Genomic DNA, 27,702 nt, shown 5'->3' with positions numbered 1-27,702 from the left:
GAAGCAATTCTGCCAGGGAACTGCAACTCTTACCTGAGTCTCCACCCTGTGGGCCTCCCGTATCAGATTTCGGACTCTCCAGGCCTCCATAATCACAGGAGTCACTTTCTTAAAAATCTCTCTTTCAGCTCATCTCTTAGGGTATGTATCTTATCTTGTTGGCTCTGTTTCTATGGAGAACCCTGGTTTATCTAGGATGATTCACCTGACTCTTACAGCGCCTCGTGCAGTTCCTGTCCAAATTCTCACTGCTATGTGTAATAACTACTTTTTGCTGGTACCCCTACTACACCATGAACATCGTGAATACAAAGGCCATCTTTGTACCATTACTCCACAGTTCTGAAGTTTAAAGTATGTTATAGAAGCTTCTTTCTTCAGGAATAGTTTGAGATAGTTTTTCTGCATTTATCTATAATTTAGTTATATATCATTCTTTGAACATTAAATTCTAATCTGAGTTCCAAACATTTCCCATGATGGTCTCAGTACAGAGATCAGTGGAAAGCCAAGAGTAATAAGAGATGTGGGATTGCTGAAGGAAACTTAACCTTAATTCCATTTCCAAGCCTATAAATATCCACACTCTGAGAACAATATGGGGTCTGAGTGTTCCCAAGCAAAATTTTTTTGTTGTTGTTTTTTTAAGTCAAGAATTGTATATAATTTATAGATCACCTTGTACTCCTGGGGGCCACTGCCCTTCTTCATAAGAATATACCTCCTCTGATAGCTTTAGCTTATAGAATTCTACTGCTAGACCACTCATCACTTCTATAACTGAACATTGCCTCTGTGTCTTGAAGAATGACAAATTTGTCTTGAAGAATGATAAATTTCCTCATTTCCCTACTAATAAAATATATAATTGTATTGATGCTCTCTCTCCTCCAAGACTGAGGCAAGACTCATGACAAGCCAAAATACTACTTTAGAACTTTGTCATAACATTATGCTAGAGTAGATTTCAGTATATGTTGGGTTGATTTTTGAGAGGAGTCCTCCCTTCTGATCATCAGTATATTAGAAGGACTTCTGTTATCAGGAGAGTCTCCTATGCGATGGTCTCCTGACTCCTGTCAGGACAGCACCACATTTAATTTCTGAAAGGCTAATGATAAATCTGACTGCTTGTAAGTTTTTATTTAATTGGTCCCTTACTATAGAAATGTTGACTTCCTGTTATTCACAGTTTCAGTCTGTCTGAACTCAGGCAGTTAACCACGCAGGAAAGAAACATCAACATTCTTTTAGCTTCTTGCTGACTACCAATGATGGAAAGTAGTTTACAATGGAGAGAAGGCTGCTGGTGTAGCTATGAGTCATTCCTGCCCAGATCTCCAGTGACTCATTTTCCTTCATTAAACTGAGCAGAGTCAATAGCCCTTCAGTTTTCTAACAGTAGATCTAACTGCACTAATGACTGGCTGTTGAACAAGTTTAGCTATGTTCTAATTTATTTATTAAGCAACAGTAAAACAAGTATAAAGTACCCATCAATGGATAATGGGAGGACATTAGTGTTTTTGCTCATGAATTACACTTAAAACATAGCTTCTTCCAGATGAAAATGGAGAAGGCTGGACTAGCCCCTGACAGCATAAGAAAAAAAGTCAGTTTTTGATGCTCTCCTCCCTCTTGTTTTAGACCTTGTTCTAAACTAGTAACCATCTGAGTGGTCCCATTGCCCTGGGCCTCCCTTCCTTGGCACAGTGTCTGCATGGCTTCCATCCCATACCACTCTTTTCCTGCCGTGGCCCTGCCTCCACACATCCCCTTCTTTTGTACTACTTCTTTCTTGCCACCTGAATACTCTGTTGGTCTCCTTGCCCCTCTTGCAGCAGTCCACTCCAATTTACTGACCTATACCTTAAAACACCAGGGCTCTAGTATGCTAGATTTTAACATGGACTTGTCATCCCTAATAACATTTTAAAAATAATTTTTTAAAATTAATTTTTTGTAGTGACCCTGTATTTCTCATCTACCATAAAAAGTAATCCAATGGGGCTTCTTAAAGAGGATTTAAGAGCAGATCTTTGGAGTTCAATGGATCTTTGGTTAAATCTGCCATCTGCTTACTAAGGGACTTTTAGTAAACTATTTAACTTTTTTAAGCCTCAAGTTTTCCTCTTCTGTAAAATAATAATAATAATAAGGATTTGTAGATTAATAAAATAATGTATGTCCGAGAGCATTTTATTGAGGGGAGTGATAAATTTTCTATCATGGTTGTCTGAAGTCTAGTTATACATGTTTTCTAACTGTCAAAAAAGCAGTTGGGGAGTTTCTTAGCCATTACACAATCTTTGGTGGCTTTTAAACAAATATCTGGCCACATTCCTTGTTTGTTTGTTTTTTTTTTCCCCCATAGAAGCCAGAAACCAGTTGGGAAACTTAACTAGTTGATGTGAATGTGATTCATTTATATTCACAAAATGTTGAAGAATGGGAGCATTTATGTTACATGCAATTTATTTACTTCACTGCTTGGAAACCAGTAGGCATTCAGTGTATGGTTATAGTTACTATTATGATCATAGCAGGTAGGAGCAAACCTTTTTTGAAGATTACTGTGTTTTAATTGATCTTCCAAACCATCATTTCTTTCAAAGGGTATTTATCAGTACCATTAATAAGTAATGCCTTGGGAATGTATAGGCTTTTTACTGACACATGTGTTATTTTCTTTAGTTCTGAAAACAGCCCTGTGATTATTCCTTTTTAACATTCTCATTTATAATGAGTTGAGACTCAAAGATAGAGTGATCATATAATTTCTTGTTTAAACTGAATGCTTTGGGAGTGAAACAGCACTAAATTAGGATTGTCCCTGGCCAACCAGGATGTTTGTTTACTTTAATCAAGGAATTTATGACTGCTCCAAAGCTACATAGCTTGAAAAGTGACAGATTTTCGAAGGCAAATGTTCTAATAACTCTATGTAGGACTCTACTATAATTTTTCAGGAATGGTATGATGTAGAAAATTAGCTCCTTCTTGTCTGCGTGTGAATCACCATGAGCAAGTTTGAAGTACAGATAAAGCAGTCCCATCAAGTAGGTACTAACCTATCTTGCTAATGTGCTGGCCTAGCCATAAGGACAAGGGATTGCAATTGTAAGATGTGATTTCCCATGCTTTTTTTAATTAATTGATTCATTAATTCATTTGTCTAACAACCCTGTATTGAATGCTCACAGAATCATTTATCTATTTCTGTGTAACCAAACACTGCAAAAATCAATGGCTTCAAACTCCAAGAATTTTACTTGCTCATGGTTCTGTGAGTCCGCAGTTTGGCTAGGCTCAGCTGGTTGGTTCATCCATTGGTCTCACTTGGTGCCACTCACGTTGCGGCTTTCCTAAATGGCAGCCCAGGAGGAGCCTGATGGCCTCAGAGGGCCTTGCTCATTTACCTGGCAGTTGATTCTCTCTGTCAACTGGTTGGTGAAGGGAGCCTCAGCTGGAAAGGCTCCTCATCATTGTTCCTTGTGGCTTCTCATCCTCAAAAATGCTAGCCCAGTCTTCTTCACAAGGTGGCAGCATCACTTCATGAGAACAAAAGCAGATGCTTCGTGGCCTCTGGGGGCATTGGCTCTGAACTAGCACACTATAATTCTGCCTCATTCTATTGGTCAGGACAAGTTATAAAGTAAACCTGGGTTAAAAGGGTAGGGAAAACAACTGTATCTCTGGATGATAGAACAACAAAGAGGAGGGTGGTGCACACACAGGTTGAAGGAACCTATAATCAGTTTTTGCAGTCAGGCTTAATCATTATTTGTCAAGTTTCATGCTAGGCAGTGAAGACATGAAAATTGATAATGAGCACTCATTTGCACGGGAGAGGTAGGCAAGGAGACAACAATTGCAATGGAAGGTGCCCCTTTGACAGAAGGGTGCATATGGCGTTGTGGAAGCACAGGAACAGAATTAGCTAAATCAAAATGAAAAGCTACTATCAGAAAAGTGGTCCTCTGGGGCTGAGAGTTTATTTGCATCCTCCTTATCATCTCATCCAAGGCTCAGGGGTCAGAATTGAAGACCCTGGAATGATTTCTTTGTCCTGATCATTTCCTCCAGCCACCACTTTGAGGTTTGAGGGTGAATTGGTAAGAGAATGAGAAGGTATTATGGAACAAATATTTGTGTTTATTCCCCCCCACCCCTTCACAAGTTGAAACACTATCCAGCCTGTTCATGAGATGCTATTAGCGCCTGCAGCCTCTGGGGAGTAGTTAGAATTAGATTAGATCAGGAGGGTGAAGTTCTTACACGTGGGATTAGTACCTTTACAATAGTCAGGAGAGACCTGGCTTTTTTTCTTTGCCCTCCAGGATGAGAGGATACAGCAGTTTGGCAGTCTGCAACTTAGAAGAGGGCAGTCAGCAGAACCTGAACATGCTGGGATCCTCTTCTCAGACTTCCCTTAGGCTTCACAACCGTGAGAAATAAATGTCAGTTGTTTATAAGCCACCCAGCCTATGGTGGTTTGTTACACCAGTCCTCACTGATGAAGAGCGAGTATAAGAAGGAGAACAGTGGAGGGGGGAGGGAGGGTTTTTAAATGTTCTTTACCCACTTACAAACGGGTACAAGAAATTGAAGCATTGCCTAGTAATGAGGGGAAGGTCTTTTTTAACTACCAGTGCCTTCAACTCTGGGAATGGGTTGGGAATTCTGAATTGGGTTTACATATATGATACCAGAATATTCAAAAGATACATGACACTTTTTATCTAAACCTTGTCTGGGAGTAGTCAATGTGTGGGCAGTTTGGTATTTGACCCTCATACCCTCAATTCACCATCAAAAAAGGAAGATCAAGTCAGGGGTATTTGGTCAGTAAGTTCATCTCTAGCCAGGGAGCATTAGATTGAAGGAGAAAAAAAAAAAACAAAAAAACAAAAAAACAAAAACCTTGCTAGATAATAAAGCCAGTTAGATTTATTGTATATATGACATTAGGGAATTCCTTTAATCACATATTCTCAAGTGCCTTTGGGAACTTGGATGATAATAAAGTGTATGCTGAGAGGAATCAGTGACAGTGTTCTCCCCAAGGAGAAAAAATGATACTGAGGCTCATCATTCCTATATTTCTTGAGGGGCTTAGAAGAGCAGAGCAGATCTCACAGCTGCCCACAACATGGCTAAGTGGAACACTGGATTGGAACCTGCTTGGGAAAACTCTTCTGAGTCCTAGCTAGTTGTGTCCTGGAAAAATCAGTTCTGTCCTGGTTTATTTAACAGGGTAAGATAGCACAAGGGACTCAGAGAAAGCTGAATAAGAGCTTTCCTCCTGAGTCAGGCAATCATTATGAACCCTACCTTTGGATCTCTGGGTGACTTTATGGTTTGTGTCACTGGCCCTAGCTGAAGGGGACCAGACCGAGGTCAGAGGAAGTTCCAGATGGTTGGGTCCAAACCACACCAGTGAGTGGCCCAGATGGCTCTTGTAATCGAATTAAGTATTGGGCTATCAATCAATGAGTGTATATTTAGCACCTATTATATGCTCAACACTGTGAGAATACATAGGAAATACAAGACTGGCTTCTTGTTTCATTTGAGTCTGCAGTCTAATTACGAGATGGAAGAGGGTGAGAAGACAGATAACAAAAGTCAACTTCTGTTTTCATTTGGGTGAAGCCGTGTAACATCAAACATATGGGGAAAATGATGTGTGTGTGTTTATAAAAATATGACTTAAATGCATGTTTTATGCAAGACAAGAATATGGTATTAGTTGCTTTTAAGGAACTCTGGCATCGTATGTGCGTTTTTTGTAGAATTGTTACTGGACTTACAATGACATACTTCAATCAGGTTTCTGTAAAATTTAAATAAAACTGGTTCAACAACAAAAAAAAAAAATCTTTTCTTTTTATGTGGTGCATCACACAATTACAGAGAAGCTATTAAAATATTATCGAATATGATTTCCATTGATGAGGAGAGGTAGTAGAGAGACATGTTAACAAATGGGATAAAATCACTGCCATGATGTCCCCGAGTCTGTCTTGTTACCCTTGCCTCAGTAATGACAGGCAATGATAATAGGCAACCTATGTTGAGTAGTATGTGCTGTGCATTCTTCAAAGTACTTCACATTAATTATCTAATTTAATCCCATTAAAACCCTCTGAGATAGTTGCTGTCACTATTCCCAGGTTCCGGGAACAAGTAATGTGCTCAAGGTCACATAGCCAGGAAGTATGACAAGGTGCCAGACTTGGGATAATCAAGAGTTTGGGTGACAGTCACAGAGGCATCTGGCCCTGTTCTTGGGCTAATCAGAGTTCTTGGTTGCAAACAAGGGAAACTGACTCCAGTTAATTGAAGCAGAAAAGGAATGCATTGGAAAGGATATCAGGGATTTCATAGAATAGCCAGGAAATCTTGAGAATGAGGCTCAAAAAACAGGCAGGAGCCAAAGGATACTTGGCAGCAAATTCTATAGAGAATGCCACAGAATAGTCAATTTGGGAAGTTACTATTGAAGCTGCTGCCAGTGGCTACTTGCCCCTGGATCTCTGGACAATCTACCCACAAGTAGTGCCAATGACCACTCTTGGCACCTCCATCTCCACACTGAGTGTGGGTCACATGCCTATAACCCAGCATCCGGGAAGAAAGAAAGGAATTACCATTGATTTACATCTTCACCTTGATTTCTCCCTCCACCTTGATTTCCCCCTCCTTTGGAATTGCCCTCTAATATTTGTGTTCTGGGTGGGTGGGCCAATGGACACAAACCTGACGCATGCCTGCCTCAGGTCTCCCATCGTGTGACTGTATGCTGCTGGAATGCCTGTACTAATCCCTGTCTACAGCCCCTGACTCTGAGATTTCCTGCTTCACAATGACTGTTGCTGTTTTCCATCTTCAGAGTCACTGCTCACGTAACCTCACCTGTGCCTTTGCTCTGACTCTGGGCCCCTGTGGGAGTCCCACTGCTCCTGCTGCTGTTGCAGGAGCCATTTCATAGTGAAAGAGTTTTTCCTTCCTGGGAATTATGTGTTGACTCAATCAATCTTAGATAGTTAGGCTTTAAGTCTCCTTTGGCTCAGGAATTGGAAGAACATTTGAGTGATCACCTTGAACCTCGAAAGTATTCAAAAGTTTAATGAATTCAATTCAGTTCAACAAATAACGAAAAAGCACTCGGTAAGTACCAGCTCTTTGTTAGCATAGAGAGGCATAGATACAGTTTCTAATGTCAGGGACTTTGCAGTTGAGTTATGAAAACAAATAAGGATTTTTAATATAGGTATCTTTACTTAGCCCTCTTGTTACCTCTGAAATCTCTCTTGGTTAAAAGGAAGTGCATTCTGGATAAACATAGTGTCACATATTAATGAGTGCTTACTGTATGTCAGCCAGTGTCCTAAAGGGCTTTGCATTTAACTGACAATCACTGCAACAACCTTTTGAGAGATGATTATCCCATTTTACAGTTGAGGAAGCTAAAGCACAGAGAGATTAAGGGATGTATTAAATAACTATTAAATTATTAATAAATATATTAAATTAAATAAGCTGGTGGAGCTAGGTTTTAAGCCAGGACCTTTGGTCCTAATTTTATGCTACATTATCTGTCCCTCTAATGTCATCCATCTGGAAACTGTGTTTTTCTATTGGTAGAAAAAAACAATACTCTGGTTGTTCTTTCTCACCCTTTTAGACTCATTTCCTCATTTTCTAAATCATCTATTAACCAGCATGCGTATTTAAAAATTAACTACATATTTAAAAAATTACTGTTTAGGTCTATTAATTTGAATTGATGTATGCCAAAAATCTCTAAATAAGATACCAGTCTGCTCTACCATCAGCAATTGGCCTCATTAGAACAAAAACAATGATCTATATAATGATTCCTCCCATCCCATGATGCTTAGCAAAGTGTTGAATATAAAGTAGATGCTCAATAAAAGCTTTTGATCCAGCAATTGTATATGCAGGGGTATGCAGCTAACAAATTCTATGAAATCAGGCCTCTCCTCAGCCCCTTGGGATTGAAACTTACAGAAGTTGTCAGAAGGATGAAATGAAAGAAGTAGTTTGAATGTGATGTTTGGCAGCTAGATGATCCTGCTTCCCGTTGGGTGTCCCATTTTGGAAAAGTAAAGGCCACCCACAAAGGGTCACTGGGCAAGTGCCCAAATTCTGAGTGAGATAGAGTGACCTTGGATGGAATTAATCTTATGTAAGCAGGACCACACTCATTAATCATTCACATTAAGCTCTTATTTATGAACTAATTTCAAATAGACACATTGAATCCATTTTCCCAAGCAAAAATGAAGTTGGGTAAATCACAAACAGCTAAATTACAGTTTTGGCACATGTACGCCATTTTTTTTTCATATTTGGAATTATTTGCCTCCTAGAGTAACCTAATACAATGGGAACACTCTGCAGAAAACTATAGAGAATGAGTGTTTATAGAGACTTACATCTGATTTACATTTAAGGAGCATAAAACTAATTGCAGAGAGACTGCTACTAAAACATTAAGCCTAGGAGACAGCTACGTATGAATGCTTGTAAGATATGATTCCTTGAAATTGAGACCTTCAAAATTAATTTCCACTACTAGAAATAGGGCTATCTTAAAATGTCCTCAGTGGACACAGATATATTGTAAACGATTCCAGACAAAGTAGCTGTTATATGAGAACATCTTTCAATATGAGATTAAAATCTAGAATTGCAAGTGGTAATAAATATATCCATCTATATTAGTACAAAAAAAGTGACAGTATTTTAAGAGCAATAAGCAGGTAGACAGCTAATGGTCAGTGCCTATGATAAATTGCCTTGTCGTTATTGTAGTCTCTTTGATTTTCACTAAATAGCCTAATTTTTCTTTTTCCTATTACTGCATATGTATATGAGGAAAAAATTTCCCTGTAGTGATATTATTTTTTAAGCCATCTGAAATAAAAGGCTTAAAAAATATATACCCTTCCAAACTTCTGTTACAGAAGTTAGCACACCTAGTAGTCTTTTATGATGCAAAATTCTCTTAACTTGGAAATTATATATTGCTTTAATATTTTCATTTTCAAACATTTTGGAGCTTTTTTTTAGTAGTTTCATGTAGCAACAGTTACTCTGAAAAGTAATAAAAGTAATATTTTTATGTGTTGAGAGTGTTATATTATTCATCAATTCCCATGTACTGTGCATAACCCTTTAAATCATTTGTATCCACATGTGTATGCTCTGTGTGTGTGCACACACATAATGACCTGTTTTCTCTGGGTGCTGTTGTGGCTTTGCTGTTTTGTCATGTCTTTGCTGTGATGTTGTCTGTGAAGGTTTAAATGAAATTTATAGCATGCATCATGTATTGTAAGTTTGTCTGTCATATAATGATCAGCATACAAAAAAAGCCACATATTTAGACTGTATATTTAAGCCTTGTAAGTAATCATATACAAAACAATGCAAAAATGTGAACATTGTATGGCAATTAATAACATCTCTGCCAGTGTAAATACGTTTTTTTCCCCATAAATCATTTCCAGCTTGTCAAAATGGATCTGTGCTGGCAAAGAAACAGGGTAATGTTTCAATTTTCTCCATCTGGCAAGAAATTTTCTGTTAGATTTCCTCCTTCCCTTTTTCAGTTACAGAATTTATATGAGCAACTACATATAGTATGATTAAGAAAGGGTGTGGTGTGGTAGGGTACAGAACAATGCTGAATATTAGGAGCGGGACTGTGAATAACTGCCCCAAATTGTACATTCACGTCACATGTGCATAGAACAGAAAATATTTGGTTGTTGAAGCATAAAAATGATTCCCTTTGTAGCAAAACATTGCTCTCATTAAATAAAGCACAACTTTCTTTTAAAATGTTTCCCCGTAAGGATTTGAATCTATTTTAACTTGTTTGGAATAATTTTTTATACTGATCGTGGATGCATTTAAATCTTAAAAATTTTTATCGTGTCACTTGAGAATATTGTAGAAATTCCAGTAGCAAATACACACACACACACAAATTGCCAATACGGATCTAGGAAAGAATTTACCCTTTCATGACCCAATATTCAAAACAGAACTCAAGAGAGCAAGCACACTGCATACACATTGTGCCTATAGGACTCCAGCCGTAGCAGAGTGGTGGTGTTTTTAAGCACAATTAATGTATATAAACTGCTCTGATCATGTGGATATGAATCCGTTCACAAGCACCAAAATGCACTTATTTCCAACTTTCTTTTCTTGTTAGTATCAAAATGTTCTTAGAGCTTATACAGTGTCTACTATGTAATCTCAGTTCTCTAGAGCATGAGCAGGCACAGGTTTGATGAAAAATCATGTATATTTGAGAACTTGTGTGTGTCCTGTGAGAAACCAAGCCCAGTGTAGTAGGCATGCCAATAGCTGTCTGTGGAGCATCCTTTCTCAGCCGTCTCTGCATTTGGAAGGACACATAATCCAGAAGCCCAGAAAGCTCATTTATACCTGGTTTGGGATTACATTGTAAGGTGTCTTTGGAAGCTCATTTTTCTCTTCAATATTTAAAAAATAACCATTAATTTGTGTTAGTTCAGTAATTACACCCCAGTAAGGAAGGGATGGGAGGAAGGAAAAGGTGCTGGGTAATGGTTTGGAGACTTCACAGGCAGATAATCAATGATTGTAAGCACATACCTCCAGATAAACTTGTACAATGAGTGAACTGTGAGCGTTTTCCTCAGGAGGGTGATCAGTGCGGCATCTCTGGGTCGCCTGAACAAACCAGCTCATGCATTTGGGTCGCACGAGCAAACCAACTCATGCATTTTTTTGTGTATGACTTTATCCATCATGTAGGTCATTGAAGAGGTGGCTCCAGTGTGTTGATATTAATCACTTAGAGCCAGGGTGTTTCAGTTGTCACTTAGCCTTGCTGCGGATAGTTTTAACTGCACATATGGAACATTATTTGTCATGCACTCTTCTGAGACCCCTAGAATGTCAGGACACAACAGATGATTAAAGGATTGAGAAGCAACCTTCACTCTGAATATCTTTCTCTTAAATTGTCAGATCAGGGCTTTAATGCAAGTTGACGGTTTAGTTTTCTTTCACTTACGTTTTATGGGCACATGCCAAAAATAATTTGTATAAAACTTCACCTGAAAGGTAGCCTGGAACAAGTGACGTGTTGTTGAAGTATAATGAAGTAAATGGTTTGTTCCTCATTCCCCACCTGATTTCATCCCTCTTTTCACTTTTTTCCCCCATCCATGGGAAGATCGATTACTCAAACGTAAGGCTTTTCTCACTCACGTTTATTTGGGATGAACTCAACACACCGAGGGAGAGGGCCCTCACTTTTTACTAGTCTTATTTGAATATGATTCCCAGTTTCCTTTGTCCCATCACTGCCTTCTACTCACGACACTCTTATGTGCATATAGGTTGTGTAGGATTTCTTAGGCCGGGCGCAAGTGAATTCCTGGAGCTCCGGCACATCCAGTCCTCAGAAGCGAGACAGAATTCCCTGTTGATGTAATGAAAGTATGTATTTTAAATATTCCTACAAACAAATTTGAGTCCAAAAACTGGATAGAATCATACCAAAAAGTGGATCAAATATCTCAGTATTACAAATTTTTAAAGAAAAAAGGAACAATATTTGTACTTTATTGCAACAAGATTGCAAAAATTTCTGAACTGAGCACCCAAAGAAGTCTGGTTCTCAATGTGAGGCAACAGGAGAACATAGGGATGTGGAGAATCGGGCATGAGGGTCGTCTACTTCAGCCTGGGAAGGGCCCTTTTTGCTGTTTCAGGCTGTCACCTGGAGAGCAGCAGAGAGCGGAGGAGGGAAACTTGGTCTGCCTCTGAGCGTCTCAATAAAGTATAATCTCTTGCTTCCCTTTCCTGGTGGTTGGACAAAGAGTCTGCAAAATCTTACATTTTTAAGAGGTCAGATTCTCTCCCTCCCTTGTCTTTAAAGGTTTTGACTCTTGCTTGCCAGAGGCAGTATTAGGCCAAAAAAGACACACAGGGTTGCTTTTAGCTCCTAAGTGCTGGTGATTCTTAATCTTCCTTAGTCTGTCTTTGTTATCTGTAAACTAGGAAAACTGATATGCATTGGTTTGTCAAGTCTTTTTTTTTCTTCTTCTTAATATTTTTTATATTAACATATAATGTATGATTTGTTTCAGGGTACAGGTCTGTGATTCATCAGTCTCACACAATTCACAACACTAAGCATACCCTCCCTAATGTCCATCACCCAGCCACCCCATCCCTCCCACCACCCTCCACTCCAGCAACCCTCAGTTTTTTTTTTCCTGAAATTAAGAGTCTCTTATGGTTTGTCTCCCTCTCTGGTTTCATCTTTTTTCTTCCCTTCCCCTATGATCCTTTGCTTTGTTTCTCAAATTCCACATATCAGTGAGAGCTTATGATAATTATCTTTCTCTGATTGACTTATTTTGCTTAACATAATACCTTCTAGTTCCATCCTCATCATTGCAAATGGCAAGATTTCATGGGTTTTGATGGCTGCATAATTTTATATATATATATATATATAATGGAATATGGAATATATATATATGGAATGGAATATGGAAATGGAATATGGAATATATATATGGAATATATATATATAATGGAATATATATATATGTGAGATATATATATATCTCTCTCACATCTTCCTTATCCATTTATCTGTCAATGGATATATAGGCTCTCTCCATAGTTCGATTGTGGTGGACATTGCTGCTGTAAACATTGGGGTGCACTTGCCCCTTTGGATCACTATGTTTGTATCTTTAGGGTAAATACCCAGTAGCACGATTGCTGGGCTGCTGGGTGAAGAAACTCCATGCTGTTTTCCAGAGTGGCTGTACCAGCTTGCATTCCCACCAACAGTATAGGAGGGTTCCCCTTTCTCTGCATCCTCTCCAACATTTGTCATTTCCTGACTTGTTAATTTTAGCCATTCTGACTGGTATGAGGTGGTATCATTATTGTGGTTTTTATTTGTATTTCCCTGATGCTGAGTGATGTTGAGCACTTTTTCATGGGTCTGTTGACTATTTGGATGTCTTCTTTGCAGAAATGTCTGTTCATGTCTTCTGCCCAATTTTTGATTGGATTATTTGTTCTTTGGGTGTTGAGTTTGATAAGTTCATTATAGATTTTAGATACTAGCTCTTTATCTGGTGATATTTGCAAATATCTTCTCCCATCCTGTTGGCTGTCTTTTGGTTTTGTTGACTGTTCCCTTTGCTGTGCAAAAGCTTCTTATCTTGATGAAGTCCCAATAGTTCATTTTTGCCCTTGCTCCCATTGCCTTTGGCGACTGGACAACCATATGCAGAAGAACGAAACTGGACCATTTCCTGACACCATACACAAAAATAGACCCAAAATGGATGAAAGACCTAAATGTGAGACAGGAATCCATCAAAATCCTTGAGAACACAGACAGCAACCTCTTCAACTTTGGCCACAGCAGCTTCTTCCTAGTTTGTCAAGTCTTAAGGAAAGGTTCTTCCTCCACCCAGGTTAAACCATCTGGCAGTCTTTTCCTTACCCTCATGCTGTTTATTGCATTTGTGGAATCAAGGAATAGGTGACACAGCAGCTGCTTTTCTTCTAGGTTGGGGGCTGCTGACAGAAACTTGAATGTGGAAGCCCTCTGCAATTGATAATTACAACATTCTTTGATTTGAGCGGTCCAGAAGTTATCAGAGACAATGGGCTGGCTTTTGCAGGCCCATATTGGAAAATCAAGCTGCATTTTCCTATGAGGAAAGTAAAATTAAGTGAAGGATCAAGTTATGAAGAAGTAGAATGTTTAATGGACTTGGGAGCCTGGGTTCCCTGCATCATTTCAACACATGACTTTAGTGCTTTGTTGGGACAGACCTCCCTAGGACTCTACAGAGGATGGGAGTCTGGATTGTATCTTTATGAATGGCAAGTTGACATTCTTCTGGAGCAATTGAAAAGATAGAAGCTAGAAGATAACATAATCTGGTAAGATTTTAGTGATATTCCTCCTTATGACATAATTTTACTTTTTTCCACTATGTTTAATCATAGCCTGAAGATCATAGCCTAAAGATAATCTAGTTTTGCCCGCTACCTAAGAGGTTCAGATCATCTAAGGAGGGACTGTGAGATTGATCCTGTTTATCTATTTTTCATTTTTACCAGTAGGAAACTGAGGCATGGAATACCTACATAGTTTGCTTGAGGTCAGTGGTTTAAAATCCTTCTAGAACATACTATCTAAAGGCAATAGAGCAGGAAATTTACAAGCCTAGGCTTTAAAGACCCAGATTCTGACTTTAGTACTTGGTAACTCCCAAGCCTTAGTCTCTTCAGCTATAGTCTGGATGAGTAACACCTGTTTTATGGGATTATTATGTGCATAAATAAAACACATATGGAGCTCTTGGCATAACTATTGGCATATAGTTGTTATATGTAGTTTTATTTATTAATATAGTTTTCTCACTTATTGTTATTTCATTTAAAGTATGCTGCCTGATTTACTAGACTTGATTGATCTATTGATAGCATCTTTTCATTCTTAACAGTATTAATTAGAGTTGAAGAAGAAAAAAGAATTAAACGTAATTTCCCCTAGAGTCCTAAGGGATTTGTGTGGGTCAATTTATTAATGAAATGTGAAGAACACTTGGAAAACCCACCAAATGAGACAAGCATTGTAAAGAGCCTTTAGAAAGAATTGGTATCTAATGTTAATGTCTGTGGAATGGAACTGTCATGAGATAATGGCCTTTTGATGGTACAGAAAATACCAAGGCAGAGAGAAGACATTTATTTTTAAAGCACTAGACAATCACCTTTGGACAGTGTCCTTCCACCAAGTCTTTATTTCTAATAGGCCAATAATTGATATGGATATAATTATTTTTCTTGATGGATCTGATATCCTAGGCAATGGCCTTGCTCTCTCTGTACAGTCATCGAGGTGCGGCATCCTCACTGGTCACCAGAACAAAACTTTTATCTTATATTCTCTTTAATCAGAATTCTGAGTACCTGTGATTTTTTTCTCTCAATACCAAGTGTAGTACCTTAATGTATTTCCTGGGGTGACCACAGACTCAAGGCATCAGCTTGCCTGCCTCACTTCATTTCAGGCAGGCTGTAACCCTGAGCCTTGTGGTCACCCTACTGATCTAACCATCCAGTCAGGCATTTTTTAAGTCTCTTGTAAGCCAAAAAATCTATGTTTTGTGTGTGTGTATGTGTGTGTGCACATGTGTGTGATGCAGTAAGTAATTTCAACATGGAGAATCAGATTTGCAGCAGACTGTGATCTTTACTGTAAGCTTGAAGTACAAAAACTCAAACTCTGTGAAGTTTCATGGAACTATTTCTGCTGAAGAAAGTATTTGCAGTAGGATAATAAAAATCAACTGTGAGTCTTGTGATATCAGAGTCCCTGTTATCTGGAGGAAATCATTGTGTGTGTGTGTGTGTGTGTGTGTGCGCACGCACTAGTGCATGTGACAGGCAGACATCCAACACCTTGACTGGTTATTGTCCCTCTTTCACAGAGAGTAATGAAAGCCTAGTAGGATATCTCTGATTTGTTATTATTAATTTTGTTTTAAGGAAATATGAGACAAGGTTGATGGTTTAGATTGACTTTTTATTTGCTCTGAGTGTGGTAATTTCAGCTGCATGCTATTTTGAATGTATGTATTTCAACTTACTGGATTTCTCAAGGGTCAAGTTATGGCCTTGCTATGATGAAATTCACCCCGTAGTACTATGGAATAGTACTACAAAAAGAAGAAGACCTTTGACCTTCTTTTCCCGGCCTGCCCATAAACTCCAGTAGAGCGCAAATGGTGAGAGCAAGATTTCATCTTTTGTCTCCTGTCCTGAACTTCTCTGATACATGTCTTGAATTTTTATTCAAAGTACTTTGGGTTTTAATTTATTCAGTCAAATGTCAACCAAGTGTTGTTTATCCTGTGGATTACATTCATGCTCACTGCAGAATTCTCTAACATTTGATTTCTAATTATTTTCTTGTTTATCCATGTGGTGGGATGTTTTGAATATTACCTTCTGACCACTGACCAGTTGGAATTATAATTTTCTCTCTTTCCTAAGCATCTGGTAGTAAAATTTGGCAAGCATGTGGTCTTAGCAAATCTAATGATTGGATTGCCATAGCTTTTATTCTGTATAGTACTGTCTTCCTTGGGTATTTATTGTACTTAAACAAGCCAATGCATTTTGGCTTTTGGAATTGAGCCTTGTACACAATACACAACTGCAGCCTTTCTAAGATTTCTGAACATGAGACAAAAGGGCTTTGAGGTATATCTCCAAGGAATATGAAAGCAAAAGAAAGAGTTGATTCAAAACACTGTGAAGCTGGTTTTACAAGCGAGATCCACCTTGAACTCTGGCTTCTCTTTTCTACTATCTTCCATTCTGTTTTTAAACTTATTTCCTTCTACCCTCTTCTGAGCCCAATTCTCATCCTTCTCCCATGTTTATAATTGAATAGCACTGAACCTCTACTCTGTTCCTGATTTAGATTTGGCATGGGAAGAGCACCATTGGCAAGTGTCTAGCCAACTCTTGGTTTTAGCTTAGGTCATGATTGAGCCCTGCACTGGGCTCTGGGTTCAGCAAGGAATCTGCTTAAGATTCTCTTTCTCCCTCTCCCTCCCCCTCTCTCCCTCCTCCCCATTTTCCTACGTGCTCTCTCTCTCTCTCTCAAATAAATAAATAAAATCTTTAAAAAAGGTGGGGGGGGGGCGCTTTGGAAGCAGTTTGGAGAATGGACTGAAGAAAGAAAAAGCTGAAAACTAGGGAGACCCATTTAGGAAGCTGTTATAATATACAAGGGATAAGTGCCTAAAATAATGGGATGGAAGAGACCGGAACTGAGAGATGTTTTTAGTGTTAGGGTGGGCAAGGTATAGTGACTCACTAAAAATTGGTATATGTGCTGTTGAAGCGAGTACATGACTCATTAAAAATTGGAAGAAAAAGAGATGTCAGAATCCAAGATAGTTCTGGGTCGGTGGGTATATTAGCTTGTTGAAGCTACTGTAACAAAGTACTATAAACTGAGTGACTGAATGATAGAAACATAGGCTAGAGGTTCAGAGATCAAGGTGTTGGCCATACTCTCTGAAAGCTTTAGGGAAGGATTTGTCACACATTTCTCTCCTAGCTTCTGGCCATCTATGGCTTGTATAGCATAATTCCAGTTGTTATGTGGTATTCCCCCTGTGTATGTGTCTGTCTTTCTACATGGCATTTTTTTTTTTTTTAAATAAAGACATCAGGCATATTGGTTAGGGTCTCACCTTATTCCACTATGACCTCTTCTTAACTAATTACATCTGTAATGACCCTATTTCCAAAACACATCACATTCTCAGGTACTATGGGTTAGGACTTCAAACATACCACTTTTGAGGGGGCACAGTTCAACCCATCAGAGTTTGCTATCAAGACTATAGCATAGAAACCCTTCCTGAGTTTCCAGCCAGCCTGGTCTGCCCTGCAGAATTCACATTTCAGACTACAACATCAACTCTTACCTGAATTTTCAGCCTGCTGTCTTGCCTTGTGGATTTTGGAATTGTCAGCTCTCACAATTGCATGAGGTGATTCCTTAGAAGCTCTTGATACAGATATAGATGTAGTTAGAGAAGTAGATACAAACATAGATATAGATGTCTCCTATTGGTACTCTTCCTCTGAAGAACCCTGACTAAGATAATGGGGGAGGCTGAGTGCTTATGGAAGGGTAAGCCTCCCAAGAGGGCAGTTAAACTCTTGAGAACAGATCAACATTCAAGCCCAGAAAGAAGTTAAAAAAAAAAAAAAAAAAAAAAAAAGGAAAGGAGGAAAACATTGCATAATTTCTGAGGTTCTAGGATATAACTTTATGACTCCAGTATTATTTCTATATCAACTTGCAAGTTCACAACTAGAGCTCGGCCCAACTAACCTTTGCTTGCCACATTGAAAAACAGTATTCTAAACAAATGGAAAATATTAGGCCATATGAAATTACCAACACTTGATAATTTATTATTTTATCACCAACAATGCTGATAATATCGTATAATTAAACCTAATATAAATTTGATTATTTACTTATGTGGGATCTGCTTAGAAATGCAAGCTGTTTTCCTAAATCCATTGTGTGACAGTTTGAGAGAGGTGTAGTCTGTGGAATCAGGTGTTAATGTTTGTCCTGGTTAGGTAGGAGCAGCGTGGGTAGGCCACCTGGTCAGCATATTTAAGAATATCCACTTAAGAGGCGCCTGGGTGGCTCAGTGGGTTAAAGCCTCTGCCTTTGGCTCAGGTCATGATCTCAGAGTCCTGGGATCGAGCCCCAAATCTGGTTCTCTGCTCAGCAGGGAGCCTGCTTCCTTTCCTCTCTCTGCCTGCCTTTCTGCCTACTTATGATCTCTGTCAAATGAATAAATAAAATCTTAAAAAAAAAAAAAAGAATATCCACTTAAAGGCAATAGCTAACAGTAGCTAATGGTTATCAAATGCAAAAATGGTGAAACCCAGTACTAGTTGTCACACTTATATTATCTGCATTCATTTCTCACAAAACACTGTGAAATGGGTCCTATTGTAATCGGTATTTTACAGTTATGGAAACTGAGAACTAAAGAGCAGAATGACTTGCCCTAAATGGTGGAGCCAGGAATTGAGTCCAGGCATGTCTGGAGAGCCTGCACCCTGGTATCTTTTTTTTTAAAGATTTTATTTTTATTTATTTGACAGAGAGAGATCACAAGTAAGCAGAGAGGCAGGCAGAGAGAGAGAGGGGAGGAAGCAGGCTCCCCGCTGAGCAGAGAGCCCGATTCGGGACTCAATCCCAGGACCCTGAGATCATGACCTAAGCCGAAGGCAGCGGCTTAACCCACTGAGCCACCCAGGCGCCCCTGCACCCTGGTATCTTAAGTTATATAGTTCTTATATAGTAGGTAGTACCTGAGGGCTGCTTCACATGGGAACTGGGGTCCAAAGACCATGGGCGTCACTAAGATAGGAAACAGAAGCTGATTAAGACAGAGAGGGTCAGGTACCAGGAGTTCCAGACAAATTTTATTAAGGAGTTTTTCTGCTACTTCTACTGTGATGCTTGGTCTTAATGACTAGGTCTAATGACTTGGTCTAAATGGATGAATTTATTCGTTCAATTTATTTGTTAAACAGTATTATGTGGCAGGGATTGATCTAGATATGTGGGAATCACCTTTGAACAAAAAAATAAAGATCTCTGCCCTTGAATAGCTAAAATCCTAGATAGGGAGACAGAAAACAAGCAATAAACCTAATATGAAGAAATTTTATAGCATGTTAGAAAGCTCTATGTGTGCAGTGTGAAAAATAAAATATAGATGAGTAGGGTGGTTCAGTAGTTCTGCCGTAAGGTGGGCGCTAGGCAAGTTTCAGTATTGCATAGCATGGGGAGGGCCACCTTTAGTGAGAAAGGGTAATTGGAACACAGCCTTGAAGCAAGTGAGGGGTTGTCGGGTAGATGTCAGAGAGAATATTCTCATCAGGGTAAAGGCGCTAAGCAGGTATATACCTGGTTCATTCTAACAACATGCAAACAGAGTGAGGAAGTAGAGGGAGGAAAGAGGGAGAAGAGTAGAGATGAGGATAGACTACAAACAGGAGGCCTGGTACATAGCAATGGGCCTTGTAGGTGTGGTCATGATTTTGGCTTTTACTCTGAGTGAAATGGGAAAGGAGAAACCACTTCAGGGTTTTGAGCCAAAGAGTGATATCATCTGACATACTTTAAAAAATCTTGCTCTGATGGGGCACCTGGGTGGCTCAATGGGTTAAAGCCTCTGCCTTCGGCTCAGGCCATGATCTCAGGGTCCTGGGATTGAGCCTGGCATTGGGCTCTCTGCTTAGTAGGGAGCCTGCTTCCTTCTCTCTCTCTGCCTGTCTCTCTGCCTATTTGTGATTTCCGTCTGTCAAATAAATAAATAAAATCTTAAAAAAAAAAAAAAAAAAGAAATACACTAGAGGGTCAAGAATGGAATCAAGGCAACCTTAGAGACCATTTTAGTAATATAGCCAAGGAATGGTGGTGGCCAGGATAGGTGGTAGCAGTGGGGGAGATGAGATATGTTGCAGATAGAGCCAGCATGAATTTAAGATAAAGAGGAGGAATCAAAGATGACCGCAGGGGTTTTGCCTGAGCAGCTGCAAGGAAGAAGTTACCAACTGGCATCAGTAAGTCTGTAAGTGGCGCAGATTTTGGGGAAGCTCATGTGTTCAGCTTTGAATGTGTTGAATGTATTATGTCCATTTGACATCTGCATTGAGATGTTGAACATGAGGTAGATATATAAGTGTGAATATTGGGAAGAGAAGTCCAAATAGAAATGAATATTCAGAAGGCTTCAACTTTAAGTTGTTATTAAAGCCATGACCCTGGGCTATATTACTGAGTAACACCTTGAAAAAGAGAAGAGAGGAAGCCCAAGACTGATACCTAGCTCCCTACCCCCCTTCCCTTGGCATTAAGGAGTTCATGAGAAGAAGAGAAATCAGCAAAGGAGACCAAGGAGGAATGACCAGGGAAGTTGGAGGAATGTCATGGAATGGGTTGCCTCAGTGTTGGCATGAAAATGGGATGAAAATCTCACACATGTTTTCACTTTCCCAGCCACTGGTTGAGTGCAAAGGACACTGAGGATCTGGCCAAGTGCAGAATACTGAGGTCCCAGGAGCCCGATCGCTAGATGGTGGCACAAAGCTGAGGCCCTCACTGCCAACCTGGACTGTCATGAGGGCAAGAAGTAACATTGTCCTGTGTTAGGCCTTTGAGGTTTGGGAGGTTTTTTTTAAACAGCTGTTAGCTTACCCTGACTAACACAAGAACTGTTGCCATTTTAAAGGCGCCAGCTTCTCATTTTGAGAGCTTTAGCATATTTTAATTGTTGTATACACATGAGTGTTAGTCATTATTAATGAGTCATTAAAGAAGTACTTGCACTTAGAAAAACTTTATTTGAAGCGAAGATATATTTGAAAGCAATGAAATAACTATTTTCAAAAAAATGATTTATCATCAGATTTATGCTTACTTGAACTAGGTCTGAAAAGTTATTCCAAGTTAGGCATTATGTCCACCCTGAGTTCTCAGTCTGAGTTGACCCACCACAGGCCAAGTTTCAGCACAGCCTCATCCCATCTCGGACTTCTGGGAACTGGAATGGGTGATGGTGTTCTTGTTGCTTACCTTTAATTAGCTCCTGAAAACACCTGTTACTAAAGGGAAGCTGTCAGGTATATTTTGAGAAGCCCATTATTAATAAACCTTTGATTGACTATTATGGTTAAAGAAAAATGTCTGCCTTCTCCCAAGTGCAGAGTTTGGAATTGCACTTGGAGAACTGGTTGGAAAATCAGTGTTATAAACCTGAGGTTGATACTGTGAGCCCTGTTTGATGCATTTGATTTTAAATTCTATCAGGATTTTAGCTTCCATCTAGAAAAAGACAAGTTTGAATATCTATTAAAATGGCTCTTCCATACATGTAGCATAAAATCCAAAGATATTATTGTGGCCTACAGGACCCTACTTATTCCAGCTTCTTGCTATTTCCCTACCCCTCCTCGTGCTGCTTTCCCTGCTGTTTCTGGAGCACTCAACACGTGTTCCCTGATCAGGCCCATTGCATTGGCTGTTCCTCCCATTCACCCACATGCTCACACGGCTTCTCCTTTCACTTCTTCAGGACGACGAAAAGTCATCTGAGGTCTGAGGCCTCCCTGCCCATATGAAATCTAAAAATTATAATTACCATCACTGCCTGGCCCCCTTTCCTGATTTTTCTTTTTTCTTTTTTTAAGTTTTTATTTATTTATTTGATAGAGAGGTCTCCCTGCCCATATGAAATCTAAAAATTATAATTACCATCACTGCCTGGCCCCCTTTCCTGATTTTTCTTTTTTCTTTTTTTAAGTTTTTATTTATTTATTTGATAGAGAGAGGCACAGAGAAAGAGGGAACACAAGCAGGGGGAGCGGGAGAGGGAGAAGCAGGCTTCCTGCTGAGCAGGGAGCCAGATGTGGGCCTCCATCCCAGGTTTCTGGGATCATGACCTGAGCTAATGGCAGACGCTTAACGACTTAACGAGCCACCCAGGTGCCCCTGATTTGTTTTTCTTTATAGCATTTATCATAACCAACATGAAGTTACCTAGCCGTTTGTTTCTTTGTTGATTATCTAGTTTGTCTCACTAGAATGTAAGAATCTGAGGGCAGCAACTTCATTTCCCTCACTGCTGCATCTGCAGCTCTGAGGACCGTGTCTGGGACATGGTAGGAGCTAAGCAAATATTCGTTGAATAAATGAGTGAGGGGATTAATGAAGGGTTATGGCTGTCTGATTTGTGAAAACAATCTTATCTGACCTTAGGAAAGACCAATTTTTTTCTTTTAAGCTTTTATTTATTTATTTGACACACAGAGAGAGATCACAAGTAGGCAGAGAGGCAGGCAGAGAGAGAGGAAGCAGGCTCCCCGCTCTGCAGAGATCCCGATGCGGGGCTGGATCCCAGGACCCTGAGACCATGACCTGAGCTGAAGGCAGAGGCTTTAACCCACTGAGCCACCCAGGTGCCCCAAGACTAATTGTTTTTTGCTCACAATATAAAATACAATGATGGTAGCCTACCTGGGTAGGCTTTGAGCATCAGAAATATTAGAAAATCTGAAAAAAAAAAAGCTCTTGGCTCCAGTTCTCCCTACCCACTCCCATCCATCCCCAACTGTGTCTTTCATATTTTATTTATTTATTCAGTAAACATTCAGTAAATATATATTGAGCATCATTTCCTCCCTAACCTAATAAAGAAAAAAGCCTCACCTCTCTGCTGATACTCTATTTAGTGGAAATACTACCTTGAATAAGACAGGATACCTTCGAAGAAGCGAAAACCCATTGGCCGTTGTTGCTGAAAACTTTCCAGGGTCCCAAAGGCAAGGGGAAAAGAAACAAGCTCTGTCTGCATTCGTTACTATCCAATTTGTAGCCACGGAATCTATTGGTTTTTACATTTCCATATTTTTGAGGCACATTAACAACCATAAGGAAATATATTAAATGTGAAAGTGGTTAGCTATGTGTCAATAGAAAGTCGGCTTCGAAAATGCTTCCTGCCACACCGATTCACAGAGTGCTGACCTACATGATTTCATAAACTCGGTTACCCGCTCGCAAAGTTATCTAGTGCTTAAAATGTAATAAGAGTTAGAGGCTTTTTTCTTTGTTTTCACTGTGAAAAACTGTGTTTCCTTTAGAGAAGCTCACAATTTATATACTGAAAATATATAAAAGAATTATGTGTCAACAAAATGATGTTTAAGGTTTTAAATCATCCTAACAGTCAGCCCTGAGACTTCCTCACTAGACATCTCAGAGACTTTATGAAAGTTTTATTCTACAATTCCCTGCTTGCCTTTACTCTTAGCTGCTTCTTCCAGCTATTCATATAGTTTGAAAAATAGAGTTTATATGCTTTAAGTTGCAAGGCATTTAGAATTTTCATAATCTCTTTATTGTGGCTGAAGCAGTCAAAAAAATGAAGTCTACTGTTGATAATATTTCACTGTGCTCTTACTAGATTAACTGGAACAAGAAGCTGGAACTTGTGGCATTTTAAAAAAATACTCTATTTTTAAGGAAGCTTTTATTAGGAGCAAGGTATAGGGTAATTAAATTAGTTTCAAAATACTCAGTAAAGAACTGGGAGCAGGGTAATAATGAACCTTTGTAAAGAACAAATGCTGAAAATAAGATTCTTAAAAACAGGAATTTTTGTTTTGTACCTTTCAAGGCACGCAGTAATGTGCTAAGCACTTAGTAGGTGATCATTAAGTCTTTATTTAAATTAATCTATAAAAGTGTAATCAAGGACTGTACATAGTTGGGGCATCTGGGTTGCTCAGTGGGTTGAGCCTCTGTCTCTTGGTTTTGACCCAGGTCATGATCTCACGTTTGTGAGATCAAGCTCCCTCTTGGGGGGGGTCCATGCTCAGCGGGGAGTCAGCTTGAGATTCTTTCCCTCCCCTCTGCCACTCCTTGCCCCTGCTTGCTCTCGATCTCTCAAATAAACAAATAAAATCTTTTTTAAAAAAGAACTGTGCACATCAAATTTCAGGTTCTGTATTTTACAAGATAGAGAGGAATGTGGAAGAACTTGCCTTGCATAATTATCAGTTAAAAACAAAGTATCTTTAAATAATTGATGTGGGCCCGTTATACTCTCTTATTGTTTTACATAAGTTTCCTATAGTTAACCTAAGCTTACCAGCAGCAGATCCCCAGGACCTGCCCCCAGGGCCTTCTCCTCTTGGATTCCTCATTCAAGGATTTCCAAATCTATTCTATTTAGTGTTTACTATGCTCCAGATACTGTATCTGTTCTTTTACCTTTTAAGGAGCTTATAGCCTAGGGGTAAAGACCAATGAGGGAAGAGGCAAATTCAGTGCTGTTTTAATTGGACCCTTACTTACTAGAACTAAGATTCAGCTCATACTTCTTCATGTGTTAGAGAAACTAGTATAGAGATGATTATTATTAGAATATAAGCACACAGCAGCCCAGAGAAAGCTGAGCCTCCTGACTTCAGAAAATGCAAGCATTCAAGGTAGTTCTGCATTCCAGTGGCTCTGGGATTTCAGTGGTTTCCGAGCAGGAATACAGAGTCCTCACTATGGTCTCTTTACTTCTCTGTTTCTTACCCTTCTGCTTACTTGTGGTTTCTGCTCTCTTGGAACTTTCTCTTGGGAGGGACCAGTCATGATTTTTCTGTACATTTGGGCTTTCAGAATTTGCCCCTGCTTCTAACTTTTTGTCTTTCTTGGTTCAAAATACTTACAAACATGATAGAATTGGTGCAAGTCATGTTTTTCAAAGCAACCATGGCTGTCCTTTGACACTATGTACTTATCCCTGATTTCATCAACTGCAAGAAGAGGGCTAAAGTCACATAAGAACAGGTGTAGGGGCGCCTGGGTGGCTCAGTGGGTTAAGCCTCTGCCTTCTGCTCAGGTCATGATCCCAGGGTCCTGGGATCGAGCCCCGCATCAGGCTCTCTGCTCAGCAGGGAGCCTGCCTCTACCTCTTTCTCTGCCTGCCTCTTTGCCTACTTGTGATCTCTGTCTGTCAAATAAATAAATAAAAATCTTAAAAAAAAAAAAACAGGTGTAAGAACTGTATGTTCATCAAAGGCTGTAAGAGGAGGCATAGAACAGGCACTGTGTGATGTGCCTGTTTGAGATTTGTCTTTGAAAGTACTAGGATGTGATGGTACACAGAATTCCCTAGAGTTATGGAATTGGACCACTTGGCCAGAGTCTGGGATCCTGTAGGGCAGATGATACTTAAGCAGTGTCAGTAAGATTTAGTCAGAGTTAACTAGTTGAAGAAAAGTGGGAAGCTGTATTAGGCAGAGAACGCAGCATTGGTATGGAATAGGGGCAGGAAGAAATGTCTTTCAGGGACTGAACCATATAATCTTCCTGAAACTGGAAAAGTTAAGCCCAGAATGGTGGGACATAAGAGCAGAACAGACAGGACCTGCTTGGAACGCACAGTGAAAGTAATGGGAACTATTGTCTTATGCAGGGGAATGACAGGGTCACATATACATTTTAAATATCTCATCCTGAGGGCAGATGGAAGATGTATATGAACATGGCAGGACTGGAGGCAGAGACACAAGGTAGAAAGATAGTTTGGGTAAGAAATTTAAAGAATGCCAACTGGAAAACGCAGGTAGAAGTAAGAGGAAGTAATATATTGCAGAAATGTTACTTGAGTAAAATCAAGTCTACTTGGTAACTAATTGTGATATGGTGGGTGATGGAGAGAGAAAAGCCCACGCTTCAGTTTGACAAAGTTGGAAGATGGTGTCATAGTTGAGATGAGTAAGAAACAAAGGAAAATTAGCTCTGGGGGAGGGGTGTTGGGAGAGAGTTGAGACGAAGGAGCTGATATGTTGCAGGTATGGAAGAAGTGAATGACTAAGAATAAGAGGAAGAGAAATAGTATTTTAGTCAATGAGGTAGTCCATCCAGCTTTTCTTCATATCACTGAGAGAAAGTACACTGGGAAGTTGACTAGGTGGGGCAAATGTGAAAGACAGAAATGAACAGTTCATCCAAAAAGAGGATGTAAATTCATTCTCAGTCACCAATGACCACACCATCTGGTGTCCCAAGAACCACGTGCTCCCAACCTAAGACCTTGCTGGGCTTCCAGTGAAATCCATTCCTTTTGATCCTGATGATGTAGTAAAAAGGTATTCATTAAACTAACAAGAAAGAGTAGTTTGGGACACTAGGCACTTCATTGTTCTTTGAACAGATATCCACCTCGTGGTATACTCTAGTAAATAATTTAGAAGGCAAAATTTGCCTACTGCCTGCAAATGAGTTTGATAAATTGAAGAATTACTTGGGACAATGAGGTAAGTGGGAAACGTTGAGGTTACTAAACAAAAGGAAAAAACTCAAACTACCAAAGTAGAAGAATACATGATTGGTTTACTTTAGATAGGAATGGCAGAAAGAAAGAAAAATGGGTCATAGTGAACTTTGGATTGAACCGGATTCAATAGAGTAAAAAAGGAAGTGTGATATTAAAATAGCTAAATCAATCATTATATTGAAAGACCTAAGTAGAAGTATGGCATATAAGAACAAGTGGAGATTCATCTTCCTGAGAAGTCAGATTCCTAATCGAATACTGTATCTGTTAAAGTTCTTTGGTTCTTACTGACAGAAACAGACACTGAATATGATTTAGGATGGTTTCAATTTAAATAATAGAAAACCCAAATCTAAATGGCTCCAACAAGAAAGGGAATCTATTGCTTCATATAACTAAAAAGTTCAAGTTTCAGACCTCTTTAAGAATGTGGTTTCTTTGTTTTCATCACAGTTATCACAATGTTGGCCTCATCCTGAAACTAATTTTTCTCGTGATGGGAAAGATAGATTCTGGTACTGATGCAACTAGGTTTTTATGCTTCAGATCCACTGAGAAAGAACAAATTTAAAGATAATTCCCACAGAAGAGAGAGTTCCCAGAATTGCCAACAAAGATGTCTTATATTTGGCCCAAATTCTGTTATGGCCCATGGCTGAACCATTTGCTGTGGCCAAAGGGAGGAGATGTGATAATTAGCTTGAGTCAATCAAGATCCACCCTTAGAGAGAAAGAAGTGAATTCCACATGAAATCCATGGCTGGGATCTCCAGGCCCTGTTAGGAAGAAGCAAGGGGGAGCAGGTTGCATGTGGGAGAAAAAAACAGCCAATGTCTACCACACTCTGAAGCAGGAAAGGATGTTTGGGGGGAAGCCTAGAGGGTAGCTCGCCCTGATGCTTTGGCTTCCTGAGGGAAAGTCTAGAGAATCCACTGCAGACATAGGACAGCAACTAGGTCAGCTTCTGGAGCCTAGGGGCTGAGGTAACAGGGACCAGCTAATAGTTATTTCAAAGCTTGCTACCAGAATGAACTAAGAGATTGTTTTTAGCCTCTTGTTTTACTCTCCATAACAGTTAAAGTCACACTAGTGTGAGTTGGCCAAGCTTGGTTGATGTGCTCACAACTCAGCTAAATCTGGTCAGAAAACCTTGACTGCTGATCCC

General features: G+C 39.4%; 1 long non-coding RNA gene across 1 annotated transcript in view; it reads left to right on the top strand.

Moving 5' to 3' along the window:
- The window catches only part of LOC309843278, a 125,069-nt gene that overhangs the window by 74,852 nt on the left and 22,515 nt on the right, over positions 1–27,702 (top strand). Inside the window, exon 2 of the long non-coding RNA XR_014300037.1 lies at positions 20,167–20,273. This is a non-coding gene — a long non-coding RNA (uncharacterized lncRNA). The remainder of the gene's footprint in view (positions 1–20,166; positions 20,274–27,702) is intronic.

This window comes from Mustela nivalis (assembly GCF_964662115.1).
Source record: "Mustela nivalis genome assembly, chromosome: 10".
Taxonomy (NCBI): domain Eukaryota; kingdom Metazoa; phylum Chordata; class Mammalia; order Carnivora; family Mustelidae; genus Mustela; species Mustela nivalis.
The sequence above is the reverse complement of the archived record's forward strand: the minus strand, read 5'-3'. Positions and strand labels throughout refer to the sequence as shown.